The following is a 20814-nucleotide window of genomic DNA, read 5'->3' on the forward strand; positions in this document are numbered from 1 at the left end:
TTGTCAAACCAGTGCCACCAGTTCAACTAACTAGGGATGACCCAGCCGGGCTGGAAACTTGCTGACAATTTGGTACTTTGTGTTCCTTACTCAGTCCCCTTCAAGTAAGTAAATCCACCTCTAGGTTACCGTGTTCTTCCAGGCAGATTTGTATCACCCGTCTGGCATCAGATTATTTCACGCACGCTATGTGGTCATTACTGAGACCGTCGGTGTTCATGCTAAGCTGTAACCTGGTTGCCTGCAATATGGTACTGGAAGACAATCCTTTTTGCAGTATATTATTAAATGAGCCAGATAGTTATGTATTTATTTATTACATTATTTGCTCATACAGTAAAACCTTGGTTTGAGAGTAAAGCAAAATGAAGGAAAAATGTTTGGACAGTCGTTCTCCAAAAATGTTGCTTTTATTGTAAAAATAAAATCACAGCATACATGTCACAGCAAGCAGGATACCAGCTGACGCGTTTTGCAAAACGCGTCAGCTGATATCCTGTTTGCCGTGACATGTATGCTGTGATTTTATTTTTACAATAAAAGCAACATTTTTGAAGTGCGGCTGTCCAAACATTTTTCCTTCATTTTGCATTATTATATGCATTGCCAGCACCCCTGGCTTCAGATCTGGTGAAGAGGTTCATCACTTTGCCTTGAGCGGTAATTTTCTTTCTTGGTTTGAGAGTAACTTGGTTTGAGAGCATTTTGCAAGACAAGCTAATTTTTTTAATAGATTTTGACTTCATATACAAGCGATGTCTTGACATAAGAGTAGCGTCATGTCACAACTGAGTATAAAATAAAAGAGAGGAGACTCTGAGGCCCCGTACAGACGAGGGAACATGTCCGATGAAAACGGTCCGTGGACCGTTTTCATCGGACATGTCCGCTCGGAGATTTCGGTCTGATGGCTGTACACACCATCAAACCGAAATCCCCGTGGACAGACAGCGCGGTGACGTGGCGGTGACGTTGACGCCGCCATGTCACCAAACCAGGAAGTAAAATACTTCCACGCATGCGTCTAATCCATTCGACGCATGCGGGATATATCTGTCCGCTGGTTAGGTGTACTAACCAGCGGACATGTCCGCCAGACAGCTTTCCAGCGGACATGTTTCTTAGCATGCTAAGAAACATTTGTCCGCTGGAAATCTGTCCGCTAGCCTGTACACACGATCGGATCTGTCCCCTGAAACTGGTCCGCGGACCAGTTTCAGCAGACATGTCCGGTCATATGTACGAGGCCTGAGTGTAGCAACATAGTTACATTTAATGAAGGTACAACATTTAGCAACTCACATGGTTGATGATTAAAAAGGGCACATCTAAGTATGCAGGGATCCGGGGTAAAGCTGTCCACATAGATCGTCCTCTGCACCACCACTGATGTCATCCCATTCACGAGCGGTTCAAGCCTCGCTTTCAGATCGCTCCACTGCAGGGTAGTCTTCCTGGTCACGATTGCAGACTGACAGCGGTGAGAGACAGTGGTGCGGAGGATGGTCTATGTGGATCGCTTTACCCCGGATACCTGCATACTTAGATGTGCCTTTTTTAATCATCAATCATGTGAGTTGCTAAATGTTGTACCTTCATTAAATGTAACCATGTTGCTACACTTAGAGGCACCTCTCTTCTCTTTTAGGCCCCTTTCACACTGGGGCGGGAGGTGTGCTGACGGTATAGCGCCGCTATTTTTAGCGGCGTTATACCGTTGGAATTGCAGCGGTATTTGGCCGCTAGCGGTGCAGTTTTAACCCCCGCTAGCGGCCGAAAAAGGGTTAATACCGCCGGCAATGCGCCTCTGCAGAGGCGCATTGCCGGCGGTATTATCGCGGTGTCCCATTGTTTTCAATAAGAAGGAGAGGTGGAGGAGCGGTAAACACACAACTCCTCTCACTGCTCCAAAGATGCTGCTGGCAGGACTTTTGGAGCGGTCCCGCCAGCACATCGCCTCAGTGTGAAAGCCCTCGGGCTTTCACATTGAGACTGCAGGGCAGGAGTTTTTCAGGCGGTATTTAGGCGCTATTTTTAGCACTAAACCGCCTGAAAAACTCCTCAGTGTGAAAGGGGCCTTATGCCGCGTACAGGCGGTCGCTTTTTTTTATGAAAAAAAAACGTAATTTTTTGTGAAGTAAAAAAACAACGTTTTTGAAACTTCATTTTAAAAAACGACGTTGCCTACACACCATTGTTTTTTCAAAATGCTCTAGCAAAGCGCGGTTACGTTCAGCACTCTTTTCCATTGAAGCTCGCTTCATAACTTGCTTCTGAGCATGCGCGGGTTTAGAAACTTTGTTTTAAACGTAATTTTAGCTACACACGGTGATTTTTTGTGACATAAAAAACGACGTTTTGAAAAACGACCCAAAAAATTGAAGCATGCTCAAATTTTTTTTTGTCGTTTTTCAGAAGACATAAAACAACGTTTTCCCCCCACACACGGTCATTTAAAATGACGTTTTTAAAAACGTCGTTTTTTTACTTCACATAAAGCGACCGTGTGTACGGGGCATTATACCCTGTAGCTCCTGCTGGATTTTGCTTATAATCCCCTTGGGGAGGCTGCCATTTGTGGATGGACATTTTATGGGTACACAACCTATCACATTGCTATAATATTTTTATATGGACTATAAACTGAAGGATTTATGAATAAATGGTTGTGGAACGAATCATTTGAGTTTCCATTATTTCTTATGGGAAAATGTGCTTTGATATACAAGTGCTTTGGATTACAAGCATGCTTCCGGGAAACAAATATGTATTTCTTTTGTCCATATGTACAGTCTAACAATGAAAAATTATGAAATATAATATTTTAAATCTAATGGCTTCCATTGTAGACCTAAAAATTTTGCTTGTCTTTGACTTCATAACTTTTTAAATCACCAAGCCAGAAGCAGCATGCAGCAAGTGAAGTCTGAACTTCATATATGCTTATTTGCTTCAGGTCAGTGACTCAGAAGATAATGAAGGCATTGGATTTACATGACATCCATACAATTATCATTTTTCAGTAAGTAGGGTTAACAGCCTTTGTAGCCTTCTTATTACAGGTTTACTTTGGTAGCTCTCATCATCCTCCTTGAAGACGAGGTTTTAATTGTTCTGACACACAGTTCCTGCTTCTTCTGACCCCCGCCATACTTTTACCCTAATAGGAGGCTGTTCTACAGAGAAATATATCCTTGCATTGGCTAAATGGCACACAGCCCTGTCCTTTCTGTGTTCACAGCAGTATATTTCATAACACAGGCTGCTGCGGGGACTCTGTGGATGGGTAGTCTTCATAGAAGGTAATGAGCATACCCACCATATGTACCATAGTAAGTGATTACTGCTCTCTTCTATGGAAGTGCCAATTTCAGAGACTATGTGCCAGGCAGACTCCCATGGTGGTATAGCTCCAGCAGATTCATTTTGCATAGAATAGAGAATTGAACCCTGTTGGGTTTTCCATGCTCCAACGCCCATGAGGTCCCTCACCAGCTCTGGAATCTTCCACCTGGCTTCTTCCAGGTGCTGGTCTTCGGCCATCTTGATTGGCCAGTGTGGGATGGCATCATACATCCCAACTTTTTGAGATGTGAACGAGGAACACCTATTAGCAAAAGTATGTAGGCATAAGACACACACCCTCTACCACATCCCCTTAATCGGTTCCCACCTAGCCTATTGGTGAATGATGCAGAGGCTGACCTCTTTTCGATCCGGGTGGTCGTCATATGATGTCCTTCCAGATCACACCACACGTACAGCCATGAGGCCGCGCAGCGGCACAATCTGTTACTGGCTGCGTCCACCGGACACAGCCAGTGACTGATCTCTGTAATGGCCCGCTATCTGTACCGTGTACCACTGTAACCAATCACAGCTGGTCACATGACAGCTGTAATCAATGGATGGCTTCCTTTCAAGCCATCCATTGTATACAATTGTGTTGCTAGCTGTGATTGGTTACAGTGATCACATGGTACAGACTGGGCCAATCAGGGCATCGGCTCCTGTGTCCGCACCTCCAGCGGCTTCCTCCGCCATGTGTCTCTTCTCTCTTCTGCCTAAGCGCTAGGAATCCAATAGGATCACCTGATGCTTTTAATCACTTCAGTCCTGGAAGGTTTTACCCTCTTCATGACCAGGCCATTTTTTGTGATATGGCACTGCGTTACTTTAAAGCGGTTGTAAACCGCATATGTAATTTTTTTTTTTTTTTTACCTACAAGGCAAAATGCATAATCAGCTAGTATGCACCGCATAATAGCTGATTATGAAATACTTACCTCAAAACGAGGTGAACAACACTTACCTGGTTCACGCCGAGCGAGATGTCATCTTGCTCCGGCGTGTCTTCCGGGTATCGCCGCTCCAGCGCTGTGATTGGCTGGAGCGGCGCCGCTCCATCGCTGTGATTGGCTGGAGCGGCGATGACGTCACTCCTGCGCATGCGCGCGGGAGATTTAAAATCGGCAAGGTCCGGCGGCTGCCGGATCTTCCGCCGTGGATCCCCCCTGCACATGCACCGCCCGCATTGCGAGGGGAATATCTCCTAAACCGTACAAATATTTTGCGCTGCCCTCTATTCACGGAGCAGTAGCTCCATAAATTTGCGAGGGCGCGCCGGCAAAATTGCCCGGCGTAAGCGCGCGCAATGTAAATGATCCCGCCGGGGGCGGGAATCATTTAAATTAGGCGCGCTCCCGCGCCGAGCGTATGCTCCGTCGGGAAACTTTCCCGACGTGCATTGTGGCAAATGACGTCGCAAGGACGTCATTTGCTTCAAAGTGAACGTGAATGGAGTCCAGCGCCATTCACAAATCACTTACACAAACGACGTAGATTTCAAATTTCGCGACGCGGGAACGACGGGTATCCTTAGCATTGGCTGCGCCTGCTATTAGCAGGAGCAGCCTTACGCTAAGCACGCCGTACGGAAACGACGTAACTTGCGTACGCAGGGCCCGCGCAACAATTGTGAATCAGTGTTAGTATGCAATTTGCATACTATACGCTGATCACAATGGGAGCGCCCCCTAGCGGTCAACGCAAGAATGCAGCCTAAAATCTGCGTGGCATAAGAGCCTTATGCCACGCAGATTTTAGGCTGCAGTCGGCGTTACGATGTTCCTGAATCAGGAGCATTCGTAACGCCGGAGCAAGTAAGCAATTGCGCTGTGTAACCTATGGTTACACAGGCGCAATTGCTTCTTGAATCTGGGCCACTGTGTTTTCCCCTGTCAGAACGACGATCTGCCTTGTTTACATAGGCAGATCGGCATTCTGCCTCTCTGGGGAACGATCGTCGGGTCCAGGCGGACATCGCGTCCACCGGACCTGCTGATTGGCTCCCCCTCTGGCCAATGAGCATGAGCACCCTTGCTGTCTATTGCACAAAATAATGTACAGGTCAAAAGTTGCCAACCTCCTGCAGCATTTTTTACTGACAAAAATGGAAAATGTATTGATGGAGCACATTTTTACTTACAACAACCTTAAAAATGACAGAACTCCTATTAAAAACGAGTACAACCTATAGTATAAACACAATATGCAAACACTGACAATACTCATAAGAAGTAATTTGCCTGGTTTTACACCTAAAAAGTCAACACAATATGACAAATTATCATCCCTTGATATTTACAGACAGTTGTAAAAATCACTGATTTTCACTGTTTGTAAATTTACTGACGGTTGCCAACCCTGTTACAGGTACGTTGTTTTGCGCAATAGAGCCGCCGAGCTGCAGTTTATCTACGGTAGGCGGTCTTTAAGTGGTTTAAAGAAAAGTCCCCCGGGGTGTACTTAGCTAAGAAAAACCCTCCTCCCTTCCTGAAGACTCCTGGAATGAATGACATCATTGCAGTGCGATTCCTGTACAAAAAGCATGTGATTTCCCCACAGCTCCTGTTTGAACCCAGGTTTATCATAGTGATTTTAGCCTGGGTTTACACCGGAGCAGTGCGGGAAATCGCATGTGATTCGGACAGGAATGGCACCACATTCCTGTTCAAATTGCATGCGATTTTTTGCAGTGTGATTAGAGTCCATTCATTTTGTATGGGCACAAATCGCACCACAGAGTATTGGTTTCAGGTATTGATTCATTTTCCCAAGTATGAGAAAATACTCGGTGTCCGCACCGATACTGGTATTGGTGCATCCTTAGAAGTAATGAAAAAAATGTTTAAAACAAGTAAATATAATATACTTTCCTATCTATTTACTAATGCTTGCAGAATCAGGATTAAAAATAGTCAATGTTGATAGAGAAAGTGAAGTTCCACTTTAAACTGTTGGATGTGATGGTCAGGTAGGTCTGCTAAGTAATGGTAAGGTAAGTATGATAGGTTATGGTCAGGTAGGTCTGATAGGTGATGGTCAGGTAGGTCTGATAGGTGATGCTCAGGTAGGTCCGATAGGTGATGGTCAGGTAGGTCTGATAGGTGATGGTCAGGTAAGTCTGATAAGTGATGCTCAGGTAGGTCCGATAGGTGATGGTCAGGTAGGTCTGATAGGTGATGGTCAGGTAAGTCTGATAGGTGATAGCCAGGTAGGTCTGATAGGTGATGGTCAGGTAAGTCTGATAGGTGATGGTCAGGTGGGTCTGATAGGTAATGGTCAGGTAGGTTTGATAGGTGATGGTCAGGGGGGTCTTATAGGTGATGGTCAGGTAAGTCTGATAGGTGATGGTCAGGTAAGTCTGATATGTGATGGTCAGATATGTCTGATATGTGATGGTCAGGTAGGTCTGATAAGTGATGGTCAGGTAGGTCTGATAGGTGATGGTCAGGTAGGTCTGATAAGTGATGCTCAGGTAGGTCTGATAGATGATGGTCAGGTAGGTCTGATAGGTGATGGTCAGGTAGGTCTGACAGATTATGGTCAGGTAGGTATGGTAGGTGATGGTCAGGTAAGTCTGATATGTGATGGTCAGATAGGTCTGATAGGTGATGGTCAGGTAGGTCTGATAGATGATGGTCAGGTAGGTCTGATAGGTGATGGTCATGTAGGTCTGATAGGTGATGGTCAGGTAGGTCTGGTAGGTGATGGTCAGGTAAGTCTGATATGTGATGGTCAGGTAGGTCTGATAAGTGATGGTCAGGTAGGTCTGATAGGTGATGGTCAGGTAGGTCTGATAGGTGATGGTCAGGTAGGTCTGATAGATGATGATCGGGTAGGTCTTATAGGTGACGGTCAGGTAGGTCTGATAGGTGATGGTCAGGTAAGTCTGATAGGTGATGGTCAGGTAGGTCTGATAGATGATGGCCATGTAAGTATGATTGGTGATGGTCAGGTAGGTCTGATAGGTGATGGTCAGGTAGGCCTGATAGGTGATGGTCAGGAAGTCTGATAGGTGATGGTCAGGTAGGTCTGATAGGTGATGGTCAGGTGGGTCTGATAGGTGATAGTCAGGTAGGTCTGATAAATGATGGTCAGGTAGATCTGATAGGTGATGGTCAGGTGGGTCTGATAGGTGATGGTCAAGTAGGTCTGATAAATGATGGTCATGTAGGTCTGATAGGTGGTGGTCAGGTAAGTCTAATAGGTGATAGTCAGGTAGGTCTGATAGATGATGGCCATGTAAGTCTAAAAAGGGGATGGTCAGGTAGGTCTGATAGGTGATGGTCAGGTAGGTCTGATAGGTGATGGTGAGGTAGGTCTGATAGGTGATGGTCATGAAGGCCTGATAGGTGATGGTCAGGTAGGTCTGATAGGTGATGGTCAGGTAGGTCTGATAGGTGATGGTCATGTAGGCCTGATAGGTGATGGTCAGGTAGGTCTGATAGGTGATGATCAGGTAGGTCTGATAGGTGATGATCAGGTAGGTCTGATAGGTGATGGTCAGATAGGTCTGATAGGTGATGGTCAGATAGGCCTGATAGGTGATGGTCAGGTAGGTCTGATAGGTGATGGTCAGGTAGGTTTGATAGGTGATGGTCAGGTAGGTCTTATAGATGATGGTCACATAGGTCTTATAGATCATGGTCATGTAGTTCTGATATGTGATGGTCAGGTTGGTCTGATAGATGATGGCCATGTAAGTCTGATAGGTGATGGCCAGGTAGGTCTGATAGGTGATGGTCAGGTAGGTCTGATAGGTGATGGTCAGGAAGGTCTGATAGATGATGGCCATGTAAGTCTGATAGGTGATGGCCAGGTAGGTCTGATAGGTGATAGTCAGGTAGGTCTGATAGGTGATGGTCAGGTAGGTCTGATAGGTGATGGTCAGGTAGGTCTGATAGGTGATAGTCAGGTAGGTCTGATAGGTGATGGTCAGGTAGGTCTGATAGATGATGGTCAGGTAGGTCTGATAGGTGTTTGTCAGGTAGGTCTGATAGGTGATGATCCTCGCATATAAGAACTCCCCGCAGCTCTATCAACAGAAATGGTCTAGTAGGTACAAAGCAGGGCTGTGAATGCCCCGTGGCCGTAGCTCACCCATGCGTCCTCCATTGTTTTGCTCTTGCTAGGCTATCTAGTCTCAGGTTACACGGCCTGTGTATATTCTGAGTTTGCTGTGCTATGTAATTTGGATGAGTTCAGTCCATGACATAAACAGTAATAATAGAAATAGGGTTCTTTTTCTCATATGTAGCAGTATAGTTCCTTTAGGTAGAGCGTCGTGTGTGCAGGGGGCTGCTGGCTTAGTTGAAATCTTGTGTCCTTTGCCTCACCCCCACATACATACCCGTGGGGGGTGGTAATCGTCCAGTGCTGTTATATCCCATAGTCACTGGATCTGTCACAGGCATTCACCATGTAGTGCCGACTATACCTGCCCTTTCTGCCCCTCTCCTTCATTCATAGATGCTGTACTATAACTTCCATCAGTGACAAGTGGATGATGAATGGAGGAGGGGTGGATGAATGAAATGTCTGCCTCCTCCATTCACAGACTGTAGATCTGAAAGACCCAGAAGCGGCTGGTGCTCTGAATTTTGGCGCCCCAAGCTCACCCTTTTTGAAGCCAATTAGAGCCTCCGACTCTAACCACGTGCTTCTAAAAAACGCCCTATTGAAATCCATGCGTTGCGATGACACCACTCCCGAGCATTCGCATGGGAGTCACATGGCCACACACCACCTATTGGGGCTGTCAATGTTCACTGAGCTGTGTTTAACCCCTTCCCTGCCAGTGGCATTTATACAGTAATCAGGGGCTATTTGTAGCTCTGATCGCTGTATAAATGACAATAGTCCCAAAATGGTGTCAAAAGTGTCCGAAGAGTCCGCCGTAATGTCGCAGTCCTGATAAAAATCGCTGATTGCCGCCATTACTAGTAAAAAAATAATAATAATATAAATGCCATAAAATGATCCCCTATTTTGTGGACGCTATAACTTTTGCGCAAACCAATAAATATACACTTTCTTCGCCTAATAGTCGCAAGTAGAAATTGAATAGGTTACTAAAGTCACGAAAATTTGCATACAAAAAAAAAATCGGAAGTGATGTCATGTGTTGTAATGTATTTGTTTTGTATTTTCAGACGACAACTATTACTAACAATTTTAACGCTTGTCCGATCAAATGATATCGGATGAATTGTCGTGATCGGCTCTTGAAAGCTCTGTACTAACGATCGGATTCTTCTTCGTACGATATTTGGATCGCGTGTACCGGGTATAACGATCGGATTATCGTACGATTCTTCCTCGAACGATATTTGGATTGTGTGTACCGGGCATAACGATCGGATTATCGTACGATATTTGGATTGTGCGTACCGGGCATAACGATCGGATTATCGTACGATTCTTCTTCGTACGATATTTGGATCGTGCGTACCGGGCATAACGATCGGATTATCCTACGATTCTTCTTCGTACGATATTTGGATCGTGTGTACCGGGCATAACAATCGGATTATCGTACGATTATTCCTCGTACGATATTTGGATCGCGTGTACCGGGCATAACGATCGGATTATCGTACGATTCTTCTTCGTACGATATTTGGATCGCGTGTACCGGGCATAACGATCGGATTATCGTACGATTCTTCCTTGTACGATATTTGGATCGTGTGTACCGGGCATAACGATCGGATTATCGTATGATTCTTCCTCGGATGATATTTGGATCGTGTGTACCGGGCATAACGATCGGATTAGCGTACTATTCTTCCTCGTACGATATTTGGATCGTGTGTACCGGGCATAACGATTGGATTATCGTACGATTCTTCTTCGTACGATATTTGGATCGTGTGTACCGGGCATAACGATCGGATTAGCGTACAATTCTTCCTCGTACGATATTTGGATCGTGTGTACCGGGCATAACGATCGGATTATCGTACGATTCTTCTTCGTACGATATTTGGATCGCGTGTACCGGGCATAACGATCGGATTATCGTATGATTCTTCTTCGTACGATATTTGGATCGCGTGTACCGGGCATAACGATCGGATTATCGTACGATTCTTCTTCGTACGATATTTGGATCGCGTGTACCGGGCATAACGATCGGATTATCGTACGATTCTTCCTCGTACGATATTTGGATCGTGTGTACCGGGCATAACGATCGGATTATCGTACGATTCTTCTTCGGACGATATTTGGATCGTGTGTACCGGGCATAACGATCGGATTATCGTACGATTCTTCCTCGGACGATATTTGGATCGTGTGTACCGGGCATAACGATCGGATTATCGTACGATTCTTCTTGGTACGATATTTGGATCGTGTGTACCGGGCATAACGATCGGATTATCGTACGATTCTTCTTCGGACGATATTTGGATCGTGTGTACCGGGCATAACGATCGGATTATCGTACGATTCTTCCTCGGACGATATTTGGATCGTGTGTACCGGGCATAACGATCGGATTATCGTACGATTCTTCTTGGTACGATATTTGGATCGTGTGTACCGGGCATAACGATCGGATTATCGTACGATTCTTCTTCGTACGATATTTGGATCGTGTGTAGGGCCCATTACTCTATCCATAATGTTTTGTCATTAGTTCTATAATAAAGAACACCTCGCCGGACACCTGAGCTCCTTGTGTGTTCATATAACGTATATCAATAGGAAGACTTTTGGTAATGAAATGTTCCTTCTATTATACAGGACTTGGGGTCACACAAGGGACAATGGGGATCTCTAGGTAACCCACATCCTCGCGGCGGTCTAGGTGGGCGCCATATCCGCCCTTGGTGTACATAGGTTGCCCTGGATCCGTGACAGCTCAGTGTGCCGAGCTCAGCCAATGGACGCCCTCCGTTCATATCAACACAAGCGTCTCCTAGGAGACGGCGGGGAGGGAGGAGCGAGTGGGGTGGACAGGGTGGGGATAGGCCGGGGAGGGGAGGAGGCGGCTATTGTCAGCTGGGAAGAAAGTTGAACGTTGGGAGGGAGAAGTTTTCAAATGACGATTATTGCGGAGTGTGCGATCCGGGGGAGCGGGACTTACCGGGACTGAGCCGGTGAGTGATGGGGGAGGGAGGGGCCACCCTCCGCTCTGTGCCTGTGTGTGATCACCGGAGGATCTATTGTGTGCGGAGAGGGAGCGGGGCTGGAGGAGGGGAGAGCAGGGGGGCCGGGCCCACCATCATCATCATCCTATTATACTCCCATCTACTGTGTCCGCAGCTCATACTTCTACTACTCCCATCATCCTCGACCTCACTACTGTGGGCATTCCTTACTACTAAGAGCTGGTACTATGGGCATTTCTTCTATACTTACTACTGAGTACTGGTACTATGATCATTTGATACTATTCTTACTACTCAGCATTTTCCACATCTACTCATTCTTCTACTACTCCCATCATCCTCACTACTATGGGTATTCCTTCTATACTTACTACTGAGTACTGATACTATGATCATTTGATACTATTCTTACTACTCAGCATTTTCCACATCTACTCATTCTTCTACTACTCCCATCATCCTCACTACTATGGCCATTCCTTGCTACTAAGAACTGGTACTATGGGCATTTCTTCTATACGGAGTACTGGTACTATGGGGATTGATACTATTCTTACTACTCAACATTTTCCACATCTACTCATTCTTCTACTACTCCCATCATCCTTACTACTATGGCCATTCCTTGCTACTAAGAACTGGTACTATGGGCATTCCTTCTATACTTACTACTGAGTACTGGTACTATGATCATTTGATACTATTCTTACTACTCAGCATTTTCCACATCTACTCATACTTCTACTACTCCCATCATCCTTACTACTATTGGCATTCCTTCTATACTTACTACTGAGTACTGGTACTATGGGCATTATTTTTGTCCTTGCTGGGTACTAATACTATGGTAATTCCTATTAAACTTGCTATCAAGTTCTGTCCACATATCCTACCCATCATTATACTGCTCCCATCCTCCTTACTACTGAGTACTGGTACTATGGCCATTGCTACTATACAACTACCCCTACTATTGAGTACTATGATCATTTCTGCTATACTTATTAATGTGTACTAGTACTATGGTCATTTCTACTGTCTTTGCTACTAAGTACTGGTAGTAAGGTCATCGCTACTATCCTTACTACTAAGTGCTAGTACTATGTTCATTCCTGCTATACTTATTAGTGGATACTTGTACTATTTTCATTCCTGCTATACATAGTTACATACTACTGAGTACTATTACTATGGCCATTCCTACTATACAACTATCGTCCTTACAATTGAGAACTAGTACAATGCTAATTCCAACTAGCCTTACTGTTAAGTTCTATAGTAATTTCTAATATCCTTGCTCCTGAGTACCAGTACTCTGGTCATTCTTTGGCCCCATACTCACGAGCAAACATGTCTGCTGAAACTGGCCCGCAGGCCAGTTTCAGCAGACATGTTTGGTCGTGTGTGGGCGCGAGCGGGCCGAATTCCAGCAAACATTTGCCCGCCGGGCCTTTTCCCAGCGGGCAAATATTCCTGGACTTGTTTTAAAACAGTCCGCTGGAATTCAGCCCGCTCGGACATGTACGGTCGTCAGTACAGACCTACCGTACATGTCCAGGCGCCCGCCGTCCCTCGCATGCGTCGAATGACTTCGACGCATGCGTGGAAGCATTTTAAAGGCGGGCCGCCCACGTCGCCGCGTCATTGTCGCGGCGACACCGCGTCATCGACGCGGCGACACCGCGGACACGCCCCGCGTATTGTTTACGCGCGGACTTCTGTACGATGGTGTGTACAACCATCGTACAGAAGCCCTCTGGCAGACATGTATGGTGAAAACGGTCCGACGGACCGCTTTCACCATACATGTTTGTCCGTGTGTACCCGGCCTTTCTGTCCTTACTACTAAGTACTGGTGATATGGTCATTGCTACTATCCTTACTACTAAATACTACGTAATAAATAATACTAAATAATTACTATAGTAATTTCTGCTATACTATTAATGAGCACTAGTACCATGGTCATTCCTATTATACTAACTACTAAGTATTGGTACTATGGTTGTTTCAGCTAGTCTTACTACTAAGTACTGGTAATTTGGTCATTGCTACTATCCTTACTAGATAGTACTAGTACTAATGTTAATTTCAACTAGCCTTACTACTAAGTACTGGTTGTCATTCCTACTGTCCTTTCTAAGTACTGGTGATATGATCATTGCTACTATCCTTGCTACTTGGTTCTATGGTAATTTAGCTAGATACGGCGATCCACGAACGTACGTCCGGCCGGCGCATTTTTTTACGTCGTTTGCGTTCGGCTTTTACCGGCGTAGCTCTTATGAGGCGTACTCAATGTTAAGTATGGCCGTCGTTCCCGTGCCAAAATTTGAATTTTTTACGTCGTTTGTGTAAGTCGTTCGCGAATAGGGATTTGCGTAGAATGACGTCACCGTCGTAAGCATTGGCTTGTTCCGGTTTAATTTCGAGCATGCGCACTGGGATACCCCCACGTACCTTGCATGCGCCGTTAAAAAAAAAAAACGTTGTTTACGTCGGGTCACAATGTATTTACATAAAACACGCCCCCATCACATCGATTTGAATTGCGTGCCCTTACGCCGCCAAAGATACACTACGCCGCCGTAACTTATGGCGCGCATTCTTTGAGGATTAAAAAAAAAAAAGTAAGTTACGGCGGCGTAGTGTATCTTAGATACGCTACGCTATGCGCCGATGTACGTGGATCTGCCCCTTGGACTTTAAGTGGTTAAACTTCATTTACACACAGAAGCTTGCTCTAAGAAGGAAGTTGGTTACAATGTTTCATGTTGTTACAAACTTGGCAGACTTCCTGATTTTTTAAATTTTTAGGGCCCTTTCACACGTACGGACAAACGGTCCGTTTATTACAAGTCCGCAACCATCCGCGTCCGCAAAGGTCCGCTTTTGCGGACAGAAGAAAACCCTATTTTTCTTCTGTCCGGCGGAACGGATCGGATGAATACGGACACACGGTCCGAATTCATTCGATTCCCCAAAGGGGAGAGCGGAGGAGAGACAGGGCGGTCTCTGCACTGTGTGCGGGGACCGCCCTGTCCGCCGACAGCTCAGCGAGGATTTACGGAGGGATCCCCGCTGAGCTAAACGGGCTAACGGAGTGGATCAATACGGATCCGCTCCCTGTGAAAGAGCCCTTACACAAGTTTATCCCTTTTGATCTAAGAAGGAAGCATTAGTTACAATGTTTCCTGTTAAAAACTTGCCAAACTTCCCGGATATTTTCTTTTGCAGACAAGTCTCTCCACTTGTTATATGAAAGAATCGGCAAACTCTGCATTGGAGATCGTCAGGGGGTTGAATCGAGATCACGATTTTTTTTTAACGATTAATTGTGCAGCTCTAAAATACCAATATAATTCTACATCTCCTGATGTATAATATATATGTAAAATGCTGTGTAAATTGATGGCGCTATACAAGTACCTGTAATAACCGCTCCATCCTCTGTCATACCAAATACTGGTACCAATATCATTCCATATCTCCTTCTGACAATTACTCTGCTCCCATCCTCCACCCTCCACTAATATAATTCTACGTCTCCTTCAGAGAGTTAGGCCCCATACACACGATAGAATTTATCCGCAGATACGGTTCAGCGGACCGTATCCGCGGATAAATCCTCTCTAAGATTTCAGAGGATTTCAATGCGATGGCGTGTACACACCATCGCATTGAAATCCGCGCTGAAATCCTCTGCCGATGACGTGTCGCGCCGTCGCCGCTATTATGACGCGGCGACGGGCGCGACGCTGTCATATAAGGAATTCCACGCATGCGTCTATTCATTACGGCGCGTGCGGGGAATCCCTTTGGACGGATGGATCCGGTAAGTCTGTACAGACGAGCGGATCCATCCGTTGGAATGGATTCCAGCAGATAGATATTCTGTGCATGTCGACAAATATTTATCTGCTGGAAATCCATTCCAGGGGAGATTTATCTGCGGATAGATATCCGACGGAGTGTACACACCATAGGATCTATCCGCAGAAACCCATTTGATGGGATTTATCTGCGGATAGATTCTATGGTGTGTATGGGGCCTCACTCTTCTCCATCCTCCGTAATACTGAGTGCTGGTACTAATATAATTCCACATCTCCATTAGAGAGTACTCTTCTCCACCCTCTGCTAATAAATGAGTACTAATACCAATATAATTCTATATCTCCTGATAACTGCTCCATCCTGTGCAAAACTGGTACTAATATCATTTCAATTCTCCTTCTGATCATTGCTCCATCCGCTGTAATACTGAGTACCAATATACTTCCATATCTCCTCATAACTCTGCCCCCATCCTTTCTACTACTGAGTGCAGGGAGTATTGTGATTAATGTTGTTGTTGTTGTTGTTGTTGTTGTTGTTGTTGTTGTTATTATTATTTAGCTACTTGTATTGCGCCGTCAATTTACGCAGCGCTTTACATATACATTATACATTCACATCAGTCCCTACCCTCAAGGAGCTTACAATCTAAGGTCCCTAACTCACATTCATATACTAGGGCCAATTTAGGCAGGAGCCAATTAACCTACCAGCATGTCTTTAAAGGGTGGGAGGAAACCGGAGTAGCCGGGGGAAACCCACACAGGCACAGGGAGAACATGCAAACTCCAGGCAGGTAGTATCGTGGTTGGGATTTGAACCAGCGAGCCTTTTTACTGCTAGGCGAGAGTGCTACTCACTACACCACTGTGCTGCTCAATGTTCTTTTCTGATACGTATACTACATTCATTGTTACCCGCTACAGAATACTAATATTATCACATCTTCTGCACTCCTGAATACCAGTATTATTATTATATCCCTTCTCTCTTTCTGATAATGACACTACTCCCATAGTATGAAATGTCACAAGTGTTCTTGTCATTCCTCCTCTTCTGATCATTTCAATGCTCCCATTTTCTGTATTATCGCGTTCACCATTCTTTTGATAGGAGTATTGGGCCAGATTCACGTAGATGAGCGGCGGCGTAACGTATCGTAGATACGTTACACCGCCGCAATTTTTCATCGCAAGTGCCTGATTCACCAAGCACTTGCGATGAAAACCTACGCTCCGGTGCAAGGCAGGCCAATTTAAATGGGCGTGTGCCATTTAATTTAGGCGCGCTCCCGCGCCGGACCTACCGTGCATGCTCCATTTCCAAACTCCCACCGTGCTTTGCGCAAAGTGACGTCATTTTTTCGAACGGCGACGCGCGTAGCGTAATTCCGTATTCCCGGACGGCTTACGCAAACGACGTTATTTTTTAAATTTCGACACGGGAGCGACGGCCATACTTTATACAGCAATAAGATTGCTGTGTAAAGTTAAGGCACCAAAAAAACCGACTAACTTTGCGACGGGAAACTAGACTAGCGGCGACGTAGCGAACGCGAAAAACCGTCGGGAATCGCCGTAACTCCTAATTTGCATACCCAACGCTGGTTTACGACGCAAATGCCCCCCAGCGGCGGCCGCTGTATTGCATCTTAAGATCCGACAGTGTAAAACAATTACACCTGTCGGATCTTATGGCTATCTATGCGTAACTGATTCTATGAATCAGTCGCATAGATAGAACAACAGATACGACAGCGTTTCTCCTGATACGCATTTGTATCTGCTCTGTGAATCTGGCCCAATGTAACTATCTTCTGTATATAGGTTGAACGCTATCTGCTTACTCCAGTGTTGCGTACTATAAAATGCTTTCCTCATATCTTGCTGATAATAGCTCCATTACTATTCAGTGTACATCAGAGTACAGTCTTTATTATGAGTACACAGATGTCTCTGGTACAATTGTCTGCTGAATACGGATTGTTGGATCTACACCTCTGAAGTCTGTTTATTATCCTTTTAGCTTATTTCAGGACAATATGTTGCTTTGTAGTGAAGCCCAAATGAAGATGACAGCCCAGGAATTTGCTGTTTTTTTGTTGTCGTTGTTGTTGTTATTATTATATATTTATTATATTTTATTTATTAATAATAATAAATAATTTATTTACATTTTGTATGTCATCAGTGGCAGCTCCCCTATCCTCCCCCTTCTCTTTGAATGCATGTGTCCCATATTACTGCTGTCTAGGTACCGCTTCTAGCAGACGCGATCATGAACCAAATCTGCTTTCCTTTTCTGTGAAACACAATCTCTTTGCTCATGTGACCCATGAGGCTCTCAGCTCCCTTTAGTGTTGCTTTCAGCAAGCTTGCAGCATGTGCACAGCACTGAAGAGTAGGTCTGAACCACAGGTATGATATGCGTTGCTCATTAGTAGAAGCCAGTTGGGGGATATCTCATTTCATTCATTGATCGATTGGTTTTTGATTAATTGTACAACTGTCAGAGAGATGTTGCTCATTGCTGTTTGTCTTAATCTCTTTTTTTTCACACAATAATGGTATAAGATCATAGAAAGAAATGAGATGTCATACCTAAGACCCCTTTCACACTGAAGCGTTTTTACAGCGTTTTAGCGTTAAAAATAGCGCTCTTAAAACGCTCTCCATGCATCTCAATGGACTCTTTCACACTGAGTCCTGCAAGCAGCATCTTTGGAGCAGTTTTTGGGCGCTAAAAAAACGCTCCAAAAACGCCCCTCTCTATTGAAATGAATTAAAAAGCGCTGTAAAAACGCCTTACCCTTTCATACTGAGGCACTGCAAAAACGCCCTAAAACGTTAGGGTCTTAGCGGTGCTTTACCAGCACATTGGGATTGCAGATGAGGCTTCGCTCTAATAACGCTGTAAAAACGCTCGGATAACGCTAGAAAAATGCCCCAGTGTGAAAGGGGCCTAAAAAGCTTGCAATCAATACAAGCACTTTGTAAATGAATCTTTACATCTTTGCATGGTCTTCACGTCACCAAACCGTCACTATTTAGGAGGGCCGGATTGGGGGCAGAAAATGCCCAACATCAGTGAGAATAAATATGACCTCAGGGTTGGTGGTCAGTAGGAGGAGTAGTAGTGCTCCGATTAGTAGGAGGAAAAGTATCCCATCATTGGTATCGGTAGAAGAAATAGCGCCCCCTTGTTGGTGTCAGTGGGAGGAATAGTGCCCCAAGGGCCGGATAAAGGCTGGAAAAGGGCCGCAGTTTGGAGACCCCTGCCGTAGACCTTTTACATGTTTCAGGAAGAAAATATCATGTTAAAATGCAACATGCCAACGCATGCATTGCTGTGTATTTAAAAAAAAAAAAAGTATTGGGCCTCATGTACACTGAGCCCAGCTCTTCTAAACTCTTTTTTTTATCTGCTTGCATGAGATAAGCAGCAGTCAAAACGTGACTAATGCCGCATTTTGCAAGCACATTTTGGTGTGGTCAGGCGTTTGGGCGCTCATTTCATTGGCCAGAATATTAAAGTGATTTTAAAGCCTTGTTTAAAAAAAACAAGACATAATTTCCTGCTCTGCAGCCGTTTTGCACAGAGCAGCCCACATCCTGCTCTTCTTGGGTCCCACACTGGCGCTCCTGTCTCCTCTCTCCTGCCCCCAGAGCAAGCAGCTTGCTGCGGGGGCACCCAAGCAGGTACGTTCCCAGACTGCAGCTCTGTGTGCCCAGTCACACATGGTGCAGAGGCTCGGCCCCCGCCTCCTTCATCTCCTGATTGGCTCACTGGCTGTGATTGCCGCTGCTGAGGCGCTTTGGTGGCGCTTCCCATTGATTTCAATGGAAAGGGGCGGTGTATACACCGCTCCTAAAGTGCCTCAAAGAAGCTGCCTGCAGGACTCTTTTTGACATCCTGCCAGCACACCGCTCCAGTGTGAAAGCACTTGGGCTTTCACGCTGGGATTGCAGAGGCTTTTTTCAGGCGCTGTTTTTACTGCTAAGGCGCCTGAAAAAATGCCTCCAGTGTGAAAGGGGTCTAAATACACCATTCCCAACCCGCTCCAAAGATGCTGCTTGCAGGACATTTCTAATTTATTGTCCCGCAAGTGAACCGCTCCAGTGTGAAAAGACACACTGGAATGAATGGGAGGTGGAATGAATGGGAGGTGCTTTGCAGCGGCTATTTCTAGCGCTAAAGTGCCTAAAAACCTCCCCAGTGTGAAAGTAGCCTAAAAGCCAGTAACTTCTTGTAAACAAACAAACCAAATGTCTGACGTCACAGAGGGGGAGGAAGTTCCTCCCACTCTTCCTAGTACTACCCATGTGACCAGTCGGGGGCGACCCACTTCCACCACCTATAAAAGTGATCGAGAGACATCTTGACCTCTGTTTGGTCTGCAGTTGCCATGGTGATGCACATGTGATCAGTTATGACACCATCCATTTAATGACTTGGCAGTTGAGTTGTACTCCATGTAGAAGTATGTGAAGGATCACATCATTATTACCATTTTGCAGTTATACCTTCTAGTGTACGGCTTTTCTAGTAAATAAGGGCTGAAGACATGATTTTTCAAGAAGTGAATATCTATTATTTTAAATTGTCCCTTTTTTGGTTGCTTCGTTTAGTGGCACAGTATTATTCATCATTAATAATTCAATATAAAGCATATGGAATTCTGGATGTTGGCTGCAGATAATTGGCAGTGGGGTTTTGAATATCCAAATACCCTATTATTCTTTTATGTTTATAGAATTCTTATAATATTTTTTGTATCAAAATAATAAACATGCCTTTTATTTACCTGCTCTGTGCAATGCTTTTGCACAGAACAGCCCTAATCCTCTTCTTCTGGGGTCCCACCGCCGAAACTCCGGGCCCCTCCTCTTCGTCAGGTGCCCACACTGAAATCCGCTTTCCCTGGGGGCAGCTGTGTGCACTCGCTGCTGCATCGAATTACACAGACGGTGGGAATCTGCCCCACCCCCCAGTTACCGTAACACAGGATTTGATTGACCATAAATCTGTCCAACAGGGAGAGAGAGGGAGAGAGATGCACATCGCTGGATCATATCGGGGGGATATTGCAGCACAGAAGTTTTTTCACCTTAATGCATTAAAATGAAAAACCTTCTGTGCTGCAGCCCCCCCCCCCCCTTTCTTACTTGAGCTCGATCTGATCCAGCTGTCTCTCACCTCATTGGACAGATTGATAGCGGGGGGGGGGGGGCATTGGCTTCCACTGCTGTCAATCAAATCCTGTGACATGGGAGCAGGGGGTGGGGCCGAGTCCCGCTTTCTGTGTCCAATAGACACATCAGTGGGACTCGGGAGGGTGCCCCCGTGGATAGTTGCTTTCCGTGGGGGCAACCGATGAAGGGCTTGGAATGCTGGTGGGGGACCCCAGGAGAGGAGGATCAGGGCTTCTTTGTGCAAAATGAAAGGTTTACAACCACTTTAAGGCTTTTGAACCACTTTAATATTGTACATCAGTATTGTTGCTATCAACGAA

General features: G+C 45.4%; 1 protein-coding gene across 1 annotated transcript in view; it reads left to right on the top strand.

Moving 5' to 3' along the window:
- Positions 1–11355: 11355 nt before the first annotated feature.
- The window catches only part of RGS12 (regulator of G protein signaling 12), a 319121-nt gene continuing 309662 nt past the window's right edge, over positions 11356–20814 (top strand). The window contains exon 1 of the mRNA XM_040335346.1: positions 11356–11453. The gene's annotated coding sequence lies outside the window, so the exon portion shown is untranslated. The remainder of the gene's footprint in view (positions 11454–20814) is intronic.

This window comes from Rana temporaria, chromosome 1 (genome assembly GCF_905171775.1).
Source record: "Rana temporaria chromosome 1, aRanTem1.1, whole genome shotgun sequence".
In the NCBI taxonomy this organism is placed as follows: domain Eukaryota; kingdom Metazoa; phylum Chordata; class Amphibia; order Anura; family Ranidae; genus Rana; species Rana temporaria.